This window comes from Pogoniulus pusillus, chromosome 7, assembly GCF_015220805.1.
Source record: "Pogoniulus pusillus isolate bPogPus1 chromosome 7, bPogPus1.pri, whole genome shotgun sequence".
NCBI lineage: Eukaryota > Metazoa > Chordata > Aves > Piciformes > Lybiidae > Pogoniulus > Pogoniulus pusillus.
The window spans coordinates 12014671-12026296 of NC_087270.1; positions in this window are offsets into that span (position 1 = coordinate 12014671).

The following is an 11626-nucleotide window of genomic DNA, read 5'->3' on the forward strand; positions in this document are numbered from 1 at the left end:
TAAAAGCAAAACACAGCTCCTTTGAATTTGCAGCAGGCTGGATTAACTGGGACGAGCAGCCCTCCACCCCCTCCCCTGCCCTGCTGTTTGCAGCTGAGTGATAACACACCAGCCCTCGTTCCTTGCTCTGCCCTGTGTGTCTTCCCCTTCGTTTTTTTGCCCCGTGTCACCAGCTTTTATTCCACATGCACCAGTGAGCAGCAGCCACCGGTGCTTGGTCTAACCACAAGAAAAGCTTTTATGCAGGCTGCAACCTGAGCTCCTGCAAACACATTTCAGAGCTCCAGCTGGTCAAGGTGCACCTCTGCTCACGTTTCCTTTCATCAGAGGGCTGCAGGGGACAGTGCTCTGAGCAAACTATTTACTCTCCTCTGTATGCAGCCTTGCTGGCCACTATTATTGGGGCAATATTTCATATTGGAGGTTGCCACCCAGTAACTAAACATGAGATAAGTAGTTGTGGGTAAAAAATGCTTGTTCTTTGTAGAATGCAGTTCAAGCACCAGGAGATCACCCACTGTTCATTTACCCAAACGAGCAAGCAAGAGCCAAGTCGCAGGAGAGTGTCGGCACCAACGCTCCCTCCTGGCTCATTTTTAACCCTTTTTGGAAGCACAGCTGGGAGCCCAATATGGGGAGAAAGTAAGAGAGCTAGGATGTGGTTGCCCGAAAGGCTATCACAGGATGTACTGATAAGGAGCAATAGTTGATGTGGGTTGGCTTTGCAGAGGAATCTCGTGCTCAGCAAAGGACAGCATTCAGTTTTACTTCTCTAGCCAGAGCAAGAAGGTAAGAAATACCAAAGACCAGGAAATGGCCAAAAGAAGTGGGGGAAAGCCATATGTAGGCGTTCAGGAAGAACACAAAAAGGCTGCCACGGCTGTTTCCTTCAGGGCTTCTTCACTGCTGTTACTGGCTGGCAAGGAGAATTCACTTTTGCAGCAAAGTGGCTGAGAGCTGGGCTACGGCTGAGGCAGACTAGGGAGAGGCTGCTCCTTCCTCCTCAATGACTGAAGAGGAGGACAGTGAAGCCGTGTCTCAGCCTCTGCTGCAAAGCATGAGCCCAAGCCTCTGCCTCTTTTCATACAATCATGGAATGACTTGGGTTGGAGGGAGCCTCAAAGATATCTAGCTTCAACCATCCTGTCATGGGCAGAGACACCTAGCACTAAACTGGGTTGCCATTGGCTCTGTCCTTGAACACTTCCAGGGAGGGCACATCCACAACTTCTCTGGGCAACCTGTTCCACTGTCTCACCACTTTCACTGTGAATAATTTATCTCTAATAGCTAGTCTGAATCTACCCTCTTTCCGTTTGAATCACTACAAGCCCATGTAAAAAGTGCTGCCCCAGGGCCCCTTCACGTACTGGAAGGCTGCTATAAGGTCTTCCTGGAGTCTTCTCCCATCTGAGCAGCGCTGACCCTTGCAGCCTGTGCCATAGCAGAGGTGCTTCAGCCCTCTGATCATCTTTGTGTCCCTCCTCTGGACCTGCTCCAATGGTTCAATGTGCCTTTCATGCTGGGGGCTCCAGAACTGGATGGAGTCCCCCAGTGAAGTGCAGAGAAGAGAGAGATGATTGATATCCTGTATATTTAGTGAAGAAAGAAAGGAGTCCTTGCAATCTGTGGGCATGGCAGGCACTTGCTCCCGCTGGGTCTCCCCAGGGAGTTCTCTAGTACACATCCTTCTGCACTGCATCACATTGGGGGAAATTATAGAGCTCCTTTTTTTGCATTGTAGCCGCGTCATGTAAAGCCTCTGAATACAGCAACCTCTGAGAAGATGTGCCAGCTCCAAGAACCCTATTCAGATATGATAATGACCCATTTAAAGTACTAATTAAAACTCGATGAGTTTCATGTCTCCTCCAGCATTAGGAAAGAAAAATCACAGGACAAATACAAATTTAATAAATGCTTCATAAAACCTCTGCAGGAAGGGATTCGGTAGAGGGCTTTGAGACCAGGCACTTGTGAGCAAATGAAAGAACCTAAGGCAAGACTTTGAAGTCTGACCTTCAGAAATTAGAATGATACCTCGATGACAAATGCAATAAATGCAGGAGAATGGGACAAAATGTATCTCATTCAGCAGCTTTAGCCACACTTTGGCATTCTTTTCAAACACACTTTGCACGGAAAGACGTTCAAACTTATCAAAATAGCTTTTCAGCAATGCTACTTCTGAAGATACTGATTTCTTTTTCTCCATGCAGAGCAGCACATCATCAGTTAGTTTGTAGTCACATCCACTTCAGTGGTGTTGTTTCCACTAGAGCAGTGGAAAGGCCTGAGAAAGCTGTGACTAGTGACAATCATCACTTTACCAAGAGTGATCAGCCAAACATAACCGTCTGAGCTTCACATTGGCAACAATGGAGACAGACATTGCTACGTGAACTAGAACTCCAGGGTACTTCCAGCTACACAAACTAAAATGTATGCTTCCTCACTTTTGGTTGTTTATACCCTGATGTTTCCCTTCTGCAGGCTGAACAGTCCTGTCTTAGCCTCTCGCTGTATAGCCATGCCTCTCTGGTACCGGAGAGCTCAGAGCTGGACACAGTACTCAGATGTGCTGCCACTCAGCAGGGTCTAGTTGAGGGCAAATCACCTCCTTTGATCTGCTGACAGCAGCATCTTTAATGCAGCTGAGCTGATTCGTGGCTTTCTTTGCTACAGCTGCCTGTTGCTGGCTCACGGTCAGCTTGCTGCTCGCAAGGATCCCTCGCTGCCCTTCTCTGCAGATCTGCTTTCCAGCTGGTCGGTTCTGATCTACAGGTGCACAGGACGTTTCCTCCTCGGATGCAGGACTTGCACTTTCCCTCATCGAGCTTCATAGTGTTCCTGTCAGCCCATTTTGCCAGCCTGTTCAGGTCACACCTCCCTCGATGGCAGCACAATCCTCTGGTGTATCAATTACTCTTCCCAGCTTCGTATCACCTGCACTCTTGCTGAGCCTTAGCTCTGTCCCAGCATCTAGGTTGTGAATGACGCTGTGAGAAGCAGTGTGAAAAGCCCTGCTAAAATCAAGATAAACATCTACTGCTCTTCCCTCAACCACTGAACCATCTGTGTCATTGTAGAAAGCTACTAGGTCAAGAAGGATTTCCCTTTTGAAAATCCTTGCTGTCTACTCCCAGCCACTTTCTGGCCCTCATTTATTCAGAAAGCCTTTCCAGGATTATTTGCACCATCACCTTTCATATGACCAAGCTGAGGCTGCCTGGGGGGGATGTGTTGTTCTCCATATGGAGATAGATAGTTCCCCATATTTCCTATCTTGAAGGCAGTGACATTGGCTCTCTGCCAGCCCTGCCCCAGTTGCCATGAAGTTTGAAAGAGAATGGCAATCAGCCTTCCAGTGGCAATGGTCAGCTCCCTCAGCACTCACCAGTGCACCCCACCAGGGCCCATGCACTTGGGGCTATGTGTTCACGCGCTCCCTAGCTGATTCTCCTCCAGCAAGGCAGTCTGTTTGGATTCAGCCCTTCCCACTGCTTCCAGGGATTGATGAAACCCAATACTGGTGAAGGCGGCACTCGGTACTTCAGCCCATTGCCTACCTTGGCCTTTGTCACCAGCTCCTCTGCTTCAGTCAGCAGCAGGCTCACATTTTTCCGCTCATCCTTTTGCTGCTGATATACCTGTTGAAGACCTTCTCACTGCCCTGTGTGTCCTCCATCAGATTTAACTCTAGGTGGGGTCTGCCTTTCTCAACCCCATCCCTGTATGTTCAGGCAGTGTCCCCATATTTCTCCTGGGTTACCTGTCCCTGATTGTTTGCGTTCTGTGCTTGGGTTTAGTGAGGAGTAGCAGCCCTCCCACCTTTGCTTTTATACCTGCTCAGCAGAATGGCGGTGGTGACCTTGGAAAATAACCAGCTCTCCTGGGCCTTTCTTTCTTCCAGGACTACATCCCTCATGGTTCTTCCAAACAGCTCTCTGAACAGCCCAGAATGTGCTTTCCTGAAGTGCAGGCTTCTGGTCTTGCTGGTGCACCCCAGGAGCAGATGATGAGGCAAAACTTGCAGGCACTGCTCCTGGACAGGGAGACAAGGACAGTCAAGGTGAATTCAGGTGTTTTCCTTATTCCCTGCCTGAGCTTTTGGTTCAAGCTGTACAAGTGCTCTTGCATAATTTATGTTGTCAAGGCATGGCATAAAACCACTTCCCAAAAGGCCCCCACAGTAAGGATGTCCTGGCACTGGCCCTGTGCCCCAGGTGTGTGCTTCACAAGCTGTCTTACCTGACAGGAGCTTGCGAGGCTCAGAAAGGGTGAGACAAAGCACAGATGGCTTCAGGAGCTTTAGATAGGAGAATAGACAAATATCCCAAGGAGCTTTACAGTGCTTCAGTCAGCACCCAATGCTAGTGCACAGACAGCACATTTGAACTGCTGGAGGCTTGACTTGTGCAATTAATTCAGTCATTTTATGTAGATCTGTGTCTGCTCTGGGTAAGTGCCCGCTGAAGGAAAAGTGGAAGGCTGCTAAACTGTGAGATGCAGAAGGCCACTGGTCACAAATTACTTCTCTCATACTCCAAGATAGAAAGTACCACGTTAAAAGCACTGCTGCCTAGTCTTCAGACTCACTCCTTTATCTTCCCAGGTCTTCCAAGGCACTCTTCCTAAATGTCAAACAATTCTCTGCTGTCAAAGAATCGCTCAGGTTGTAAAAGATTCTTGAGATCATCAGGCCCCACCATTAACCTGACTCTCCCAAGTTCTCTGTGACCCCATATGGCTAAATGCCACATCTAGATGCCCTTTAGACACAGCCAGTGACAGTGACTCACCCACCTCCCTGGGCAGCCTGTTCCAGTGCTTGGCTGCTCTTGCAGTGAAAACTTTCTTCCTGTTGTGCAGCCTAAACCCACCCTGGTGCAACTTGAGGCCATTCCCTCTTGCTCTATCATTAACTACCTGTGAGAAGAGCCCAGCACCTACCTATCTATGTTGTCCTTTCAGGTAGTTGTAGAGGACAATAAAGTCTCCCCTCAGCCTCCTGTTCCTCAGACTGAACAGTCACAGTCCCCTGCTCCAGCACCTCAATGGCTTTCTTGTATTCAGGTGCCCAAAGCTGAACACGGTACTCAAGTTGTGGCCTCACCAGAGCTAAGTACAGGGCGACAATCACCTCCCTACTCCTGCTGGATACACAGTTCCTCATACAAGCCAGGATGCCATTGGCTTTCTTGGCCACCTGGGCACGCTGCTGGCTCATATTCAGATGCTCATTGGTTAGAACCCCTGGGTCCTGTTCTGCCAAACAACTTTCCAGCCACACTTCCCCAGGCCTCTAGCCTTGCATGGGGTTGTTGTGGCCCAATTGCAGGACCCAGCACTTGGCCCTGTTGAAACACATACCATTGGTGTCAGCCCATTGATCCAATCTGTCTAAGTCTCCCTGTAGATACTCCCTACCCTTAAGCAGATCAACACTCCCACCTAACTTAGTGTCACCTGCAAATCTACTAATGGTGCACTCTAATTGCTCATCAAGATCATTGATAAAGATGTGAAGCAGACCTGGCCCTAATACGGAGCCCACTTGTGACCAGCTACTCTCTCTTCGGATTTGATTCCTCCTCTCATGGCTTAAGAGTACACAGCAGAGTGGATGTACTGATACTGCTTATGGAAAACGTCTGCCTGTGTGGAAATCAGTTCCTGATTGCACACAGTTTGCCTAACCTGGGTTTCTGAGCTGCACTCAAGCACCTGATGCTTGGTGAAGCAATCTGCTGAAATAAGGACCTCACAGTTCTCACTACCTTCCCACACTCTCTTAAATCACCCTCTGGAAGATGTCCTCTGCATCCTGGCTGAGGTCACCTTTGACTCTGTGCCGTCCCACCAAGGCGCAATGCTTTCTGCAGACTGCTACGTGGCTGAGGCAGGACTGTCCTCAGGCCTCGAGCTGTGTGGAGGAAAAAGCTTTTACTCCCTTCTGAGCTGGGTGGCAGGTGACCCTTGCAGACTCACAGAGACATCTTTGGGGCTGGGGTTCTCTTGCACGGAGACCTCCAGTGCTGTCCATGGGAGTTAAGATGAGAGATCAAACGAGGTGCATGAGAATAGCAATAATTTTCACATGTATCACTACAACTTTATCTGAGATATGAAAGATAGCTCACAGTGCAGTTTGTAGGTAGTTCAAAGCTGCCGTTGTTGCTCCTGGGCTTTGCAAAGCTCCCTCAGAATTAACTTCTCTCCTTGGAATGTCCTGTAGTTTGTTGTTTAATGGTTTTGCATAGCCCCTCTTAATTACCCGTGGCTGGTATGTACACGTTCCTGCACCGTGCTGGCTGCACTGCAACGTGCACATACCCGAATCGCCTGGTCTGTGATTCATGGGGAGGGCTTAAACACCAGCTTTGCTGGTAGAGAGGCTGAATGCAGTGACCTAAATTGCTTCATGAGCCGGGACTGCTAGGAGTGAATAAGTGATGACATTGGGAAATCATGTTTTCTCTTGTGTAGCTAAAAATGGCTCCAGCTAAATAACAGGCTCTAAGTTTGCTTGGGGTGTGGTGAACTTGGGTACTGGCAGTTTCTCACAGAAAAACCCTTCTTTGAAGGCCTACTTCACTGAATTATAAGAGGATTGGGCAAGGACTCCATTGTCTCGTGGAAATAAACACCTGCTAGTTGTGTGTGCTCTCTGCCAATGGACCTTTTCTCAACTGTTTCATACTCAAAGGTTTACAGCAAGGTAGCAAAGCCCTGCAAGTACACGCGTCCAGAGCTGCCTTGCTGTGCCGTGAGTGGCACTGGTCTACAGCTGCAGCAGCACTACCCAGGGAGCTGGCTGAATCCTCCTTCCTGGAGGTGTTCAGATAACGTGCAGCCACAGCTGTCTGGGACACCATTTAGCAGGCACAGTGGTGTTGGGTTGACAGTGGGACTTGATGATCTCAAAGGCCTTTTCTGACCTTAATCATTCTGCGATTCTATGAAATTTTGGGGTTTGATAGTTCTGAGATAAGAATGTTGATTGTCTTGCCAGTGATGCATTCCATAGCCACAACCCTGGGATTAGTTAGTATTTAAGGGGTATGTGAATACTGTGAAGAGTTGATCAGTTTGCCCTTTCTCTCTGGCTCATTGCCTAGTTAGGAACATGACTTTGGCCATCTTCCACTTCAGGCTTTGGTGCTTCTGTTATGCCAACGCATGTGGGCTCTTATATGTGTCACAATGATAATCAAATCATTCATGTCTGCAAACTGTAGAAATCCTTGTGTAGTGATACTGATTTTAATTGCTACCCAGACAGTGCTAATCAGGGAAAATCTGATATTGTAATTGGTCTGCCAGCTCTTCTTCCACAGTGGTGAAACTCCCAGGAAATTCACAGAGGAATTCTGAAGAGAAATTGCTTCTAATGGGTGAAGCATGCATTAAATGGGAAGAGATGTGCTAAAGTCATGACAAATTCACTCTTTAATGAATTAGAACATTAGTCATGTTTTACAATCATTTATGTGCCTGCCTCTCTTTCTGCCTGTTCGTCTGTTCTTTCATATTACTCTCCAACAAGTGAGCAGTACTTCTAATTATGGAGAAGGAAAGGGTCCACATGTAGCTCTGGTTTATGTTTCAGGTCACTGCTGGTGTTTTCGGATTTCTTTGATTTTTTAGTTTGTGATGGATGGGAAATAGGATGAAGGATGCATATGTACAAACAGAGCTGGTAAAAACACATCTCAAATAGAAAATGATAGAGGAGAGATCTTGAGGTACTTCACAACTCTGTCACATGCTTGTATCTCTCAGAAGAATTCACTTTTATCAAAGAGGTACTGGGAAGTTTTCTCATTGTGGACTGTGCTCATACTGATTTGTTCTAGAGCTAGGTTCAAATCTGTACGATCCTGTGTTGATGTAATGTACTTTCCCTCCAGCACTGCTACTGTGGAAGCACTGCAAGAACAGCGAAAGTCTACTCTGGAAGCTGAATAATGAGTGCATGCTGAGCCTGCCTTTTAAAACATTGTGTCTGTGATCAGGAATCCAACCCAAAATGACAAACAGTTAAAACTGCCAAGCAGAGGAGGCACAGCATCAACAAGGAGTGGGCTCTACCGGGCCCTTCTGCAGAACTGGCCTGTCTGCCGTGACATGTCTGATGGTAGCCTTTCTTAGCTAGACCTGGTAGAAATCTCTGCTGGCTTTTGAAAAGCTCAGTTCTTCGCCTTGATTCAGGCAACAAAACACAACCTCTCCTTTTGTGTCTTCTGAGAACTAAAGAACCTTCACAACTGCTCGTGCCTTTAACAAGGACTGTGGCTGAGTAATTCAGTTGCCCAACTATAGGTTAAGATGCCTATCAATATTTTGAAAACGTTGGCTTCATTTTAACTTGTGCTTGTTGTCTTTGTAGCAGCTGCCTCTCATCTCTCTACACCTGTTAGAACGCCGAGTACTTTTGCTGCAAGTGTTACTGGTCTGTCTTTGTGCTGCGGCAAGCAGCATGGGCGCTTAGGGATGGGGAGTTTGAACCAGCTCCAGGTGAACCTGCTCTGCCAGGGGATGGACTAGATAATCTCCAGAGGTCCCTTCCAACTCCGTGACTCCGTGTATAATCCTACTGCTTTTAGTGAGGTCTGAGCTGGGTGAGTGCATTTCCTGCAGCACGAAGCCCAGTGCAAAGTAGATGGCTTCCCAACTGATTCACACAAATACTGCAAGCTGTCCCAGTTAGGGGTTTTGCCCTTTGCAACTTTTAATCTTTGTCAGTTATTTTTTTCTTCCCCAGAACATATGTGGGTTTTTGAAAGCAAATAAAATAGAAATACTGATTGATGTAGCCTGGTAGTTTGCCTTCAAACGTAACCAGTTCAAGGTGCTTCAGAGAAAGAATTAAATTTACACAAAGGAGAAAAAGAGCCCTTAGGTCTGAAGAGCTAAGGAAAGAAGATGGAAAACTATTGGAAAGCCACTGGGTAGTTTTATTAGGCAGTAAGAGCTCTTAGAGCCTTTCTCATAAAACCTTGCATTTTAATAACGAAATAGACAATTATTCCCTCTCTACTGGCCCCCACCTGCCATGGCATCACTTATCTCCAGTTAAAATGCTTCATTTGCTTGAGGCTTTTTTTGGTTTGGTTTATTGTTGTCTACTCCTTTGATCAGCAATTCCCTTTTCAGGTATTTCCACTCCATCTTTGATCACCTTTGACAGACTAGCTGCTGGAGCAGGGAGAACTAGCATATTTAGAAGGGCAAGGGAAATCTCTGGGTACAAAGCATCCTTATCTGAGATACAATGCAGACACTCCTCCAAGATAGAAAGTCAGAATAAAAGACCTATGTGCTAGTGTGAGTAAATGGCAGGGGCAAGAAAAATTGGCTGGTGTCTTTCTGGTGCTGCAATACATACTTTGCCTTGGGGTTTCAGCAAACAGCATCTGCATGAACCTTGATGGCTAGAAATCAATATTATGGATTTCATCTGCAAACAGATGCAATCTCTGCCCCTTTATAGGAGAAGCAGCTCATACCTCAGGCAAATACAGGGCATGACTTTCAGGTACACCAAGTGCATGTGCTGTGGGGAAGGTTGCCTAACCTTGCAAGCAGCCTTATTTTCAGAGTAAGCACAACGACAAACCAAAGACTCAGACATGGGGGGAGGCTGCTGGGCATGGACAAATTTAGGGGCAAAGTGTAAGATAGTTTGCTCATAAATGGTTTATGAAAAGCACATCAGGAAGAGTTTAGGAAGAGTATAATGTCCTGGTATAAATTCTTTCTAAGCTACTAATAGGTCCTAGCTTTATTTAAAGTATTTAATTGATTTTTATTTCAGCCTGAAACTCCTCCCTCCCTTCCTTCCTTATTTTCCCTATTTTTCCTCTATAACTCTCTTTCATCGATGGCAAATTACACATTTTCCCTGGTAGCACCAGTGTGTGATTTCTCTACCTTGATGGAATTTTCACTTCCTTTTACTTCAGTTGGTACCTGCTAACAAGGACAGTATTGCTCAATAATTGGAGAGGATGTTGCACGATTTCCTGGGCGATTTAACAACGTTGCACAACAACCTTACCTTTCATGAAAGCAGGGACAATGTAATATCTAGGGGCAGGACTCATACCATAGGTAAAGAGACAGCTAAAAGTGAAGTTAGCTTTATTTCCCTCTCTGCTGCAGACTGTGGTTTGTTAAATACGAAAGGTACAGCACATGTAAATCACAAGCTTCCGATGGCAGCACAACTGCAAATGAGACTCAAACTGTTGTTCCAAAGTATCTTTTGTGTAGTTACACATTAACAGCTGCAGCAGTCGCACAGCCACACATGAAGATAGCGTCCAGTCTTAGAGCTCATGTGAAAACTTAACTTTCCTGTACAAAACAATTCCCAGGAAAACATCCTGGATCTTTAGATTGCCTACAGCAGACTTGGCTGACTGGACTGCTAACAAGTTCTGAATGCTGATATTCACAGGCATCAGAAAAGATATGAGCATTGATTTTTTTATGGTCAAGGGGGCATGCTGCCTATACTCTGTAGTGCTGGTACAGAATGTTTGCACTGATGGTGCAATGAGAGCTCTCTGAAACTCCTGTCACGGCAGTTCTGGCTCTTACCAGTAACAAAACGTAGTTGTTACACATTGGATGTACTTTCAGACTATTACTTTCTCCTTACAGTGCAGTTGAACAAATAATGATTAATTATATGCAACTTCAAAACCCTCTCAAGCCTGGAAGTGAGCCTGCTTCTGTGTGTACTAGATGCTCTGGGCATAGTGGTCCCTTGCTATGCATGCGAGGTTCTGTTTTGACCCAGAGTAGCTCTTCCTGCTCTGGAGGCACTCACGTCCCACCTGGATGTGTCTCTGTGTGATCCACGCTGAGTGATCTTGCCCTGCCAGGAAGCTTGGACTAAATGATCCCCAGAGGTCCCCTCCAAGCCCTGCCATTCTGTGACTCTGTGATTTTCCAGCCTTGTGCTTTTGTGAGAAGGGAAGTTGCTTACCTGGGGGTGGGAGGAGGGAGCTCATTCAGTGTTTTGTGAAAGCCATGAACTTAGGGGTGCCAAATTTCAGTACAAAATATTTCACTTGGAAGTCCTCTGAACAGCCTTACTACTAAGGCTTCGGATCTATGTACACTAATGACTCACATGTCCTCCCCCCGCTGATTCTCAGCACCTTTGCTCTTGTTTTCACAAACTGCTCTCTCCCCTTTCATTCTGAAAAGAACACAAAGGTAGCTGTAATCAATCTTTGCCTTGCTTTTCCTTGTCCTTCCAGTAGCTGCTTCATTTTCCCACCTCAGGTCCATCTCCTTTCTGAGACAGAGCACCTCCTGGTTTTTCAGATTTGTCTTCTGTGTTGCTCTTTATCAAAGGGATATATCTAATGTCACCATGGCTCAGCAAGGACCACTTTAACCTGCAAGTTGAGAATTTAACCTTAAGACATGAGAGTGAAGGGAGCAGTGAAGAACTGGTTCTAGAGAGCTGTACTCCCCAGAAGTTAATTTATAGGCCAGGTGCTCAGTTTGACTAACTTACCAACTCCTAAAGTAAGCACATTTTACCTTCCCTCTTGACACCAGTACCACTATGGTACTACACTTCCAGAGTCTCACCTAGTCTGAG